This window comes from Coffea eugenioides, chromosome 10 (genome assembly GCF_003713205.1).
Source record: "Coffea eugenioides isolate CCC68of chromosome 10, Ceug_1.0, whole genome shotgun sequence".
Classification (NCBI taxonomy): domain Eukaryota; kingdom Viridiplantae; phylum Streptophyta; class Magnoliopsida; order Gentianales; family Rubiaceae; genus Coffea; species Coffea eugenioides.
This window is the reverse complement of record NC_040044.1, coordinates 13785102-13787526: the sequence shown is the minus strand read 5'-3', so window position 1 is coordinate 13787526 and position 2425 is coordinate 13785102. Positions and strand designations below refer to the sequence as shown.

General features: G+C 38.6%; 1 pseudogene; it reads right to left on the bottom strand.

The window, feature by feature from the left end:
• Nucleotides 1-228: 228 nt before the first annotated feature.
• On the bottom strand, nt 229-1606 carry LOC113750466 (annotated as a pseudogene).
• Between the last annotated feature and the right edge of the window lie 819 nt (nt 1607-2425).

The window sequence follows — 2425 nt, the reverse complement described above, 5'->3', positions numbered from 1 at the left end:
TGGGCTATCGTCAAGCAAGTGGTTGAAAACACTGTAAGCAGTGATACATTCTAAATACAGATCAGAAAACACTAAAGTTGACCACTAAAAGCAAGCATATATACTCCAAAAAACATGACTTCTATTTTAAGTTCAAAATAGAAGTCATCTCTAAAGAACTACATTTTAGCTATCCAGCCAGATGAAATACATTTTAAAGACAAGTGACAAGGAACAAAACTTGTAGATTCAAATATCATAAATATGGCACAGAGTGACTCTTACTTGGTTTATATCCAACACCAATTCGTCCTTAACCTTCTCAAACCGGATAACAGTGACTTCTTCAAGCATATCCACCTTCCTCACCTGATGCATAAAACATCACACATTTCAAAATGTTCCTTATCAGAAATTTCAAGCAATCTCAACATGCATAATGGGGGCAACCCAATGGAAGCAATTCCATAATACCTCTCATAGTCTAACAATATTGTTCTAGTAGGAAGGTTCAACCATGACCCAGTCATTATTAATTAGCCTCAACAACACTGGTCTACAGATGTTGCAGCAGAAATCCTCAAAGAAAGAAAAAGGCAAAAAAAGAAGAAAAAAAAAACCAAAATACAGTATGTTTGGCAAAGGAAAGTAATTACTTCATTTAAAGTCAAAACCATAATGCCAATAGCATCTACTACCCATTTCTATGAATTAAAGACGCATATAGTATTACTAGCACTAAAACTATTACCACGGATCTCCAATGACCAGTGAGACAAACAAAATGATTCCAAACGCGGTACAATCACATAACAACCAAACAGGATACTAAAATTGACAATGTAATCAACAGGTAAGCAAACCAGATAAGCAATTACCGAGCAAACCCAGATGAATTATCGAGCAACCTCACACAACCCAACCACGAAATGTCCAAGTTGGGGATCATTCTGGGCTTAGTTGGCTTAATTCTCAAATTGAAGGGTCAAAAGCATCTAACAATAAACCCAGAAATGAACAGACACAAAGCACTGGTAGTCTGGCCCATAAACTCTGCTCAAATACACACTCAAACCAGAGGGAAAGAGGAAGAGCTCCTCCGCACAAGTCTAAGTCCTCTTACGGTATCAAGAAATTCTAATCAAATCAACAAAATTCACGTGTGTGAAAATGTAAAAGAAATCAGAAATGACAAATCTAAAGAGATAAGAAAAGACCCAAATATTCATCATGCTAGTAGAATAGTAGATACCTTTTTCTCACCAAGGAAGTTGCGGGTCTCAATTGAACGGTTGGAGTTGGTGATGGACGCGTTGATTGGCAAATGTGCATAGACAAATCTCATCTTGTAGCAGTAGCCCTTGGTAACGCCGGTGATGAGGTTCTCGACGTGGCTGAGGGCAGTTCGAATTGCGGCAGTGGTCTTGCGGGAGCCGAACCAAGTGTCGACCTTGAGCTTCCTCTTTCCGGTGGCCTCATCGGTGATGAGTTGGAAGTCAAGGTTGAGATGCTTGAAGTTGCGAGTAAGCTTCCTGCAGGGTCCCTCCACCTCGATCTACTTGGCTTTCATCTTAATCTTAACACCGTCAGGAATATCCATAGTCTCCGATGATAGAATCATCTTCATCTTGGACAATCGCTCACAGTAATTCCGCCTCCTCCTCTTTTTCGGAGAAGTGCAAAAGATTGGCAGCCAAAAAAACCCTTACAAATCCATAAAGTTGAACAGGGTGTTTTGGTCCGCTAAAATCAAACGATGCCGTTTTTGTGTTCTTTCTTTTTTTTTGGGTACACCTCACATTTTCTTCAAAGTGTCATGTTAGGTAGTCTAAAAGCACATTATTATTTTTATATCTGATAAAATAAAAAAAATAGAGTATATATTATTGAGTAATAATAAGTGTCATGATAGGAGTGCTATAATGACACAAACCAGCAAGTGTCCTTATAGGCATGTCAGGAAAGGTCATTTTTGTTGTAGTTGATACCATGTCATTTATTCAGGCATTTGACATATTTAAGCATGTATTTCAGGTCATGTAAATCAGGCAAATCATGTTAAGCATGAGTCATTTGTTTCAAATGAGAACGAGTGCGATTAAGTACACACTCGACTCCATTTTTCAAAACCAACTAGGCTAAGCCAAGCATGAATCAAGACCATAGAGTTCAAGTAATCATACACTTGACACTCACCAAGTTACGCAAGCAAGTAGATTGGATTGAGAGTTCAAACTTCCACGGTGGGGTCCTCTTGGAGGTCCTCGTGCGTGCCTGAACATCGAATAGAAGACAATTTCTATAAGTCCCCAAGTGGCGAGAAAGATTGAACACGAGTAGGGTTCGGAAATATTTTGAAAATTTCGTTTGGGTTTGTCTTTGAAATTGGATTCGCAAAAAGGTGCAAGACTCGAGTAAAAATCGGATTATTATCCTTAGAATCATT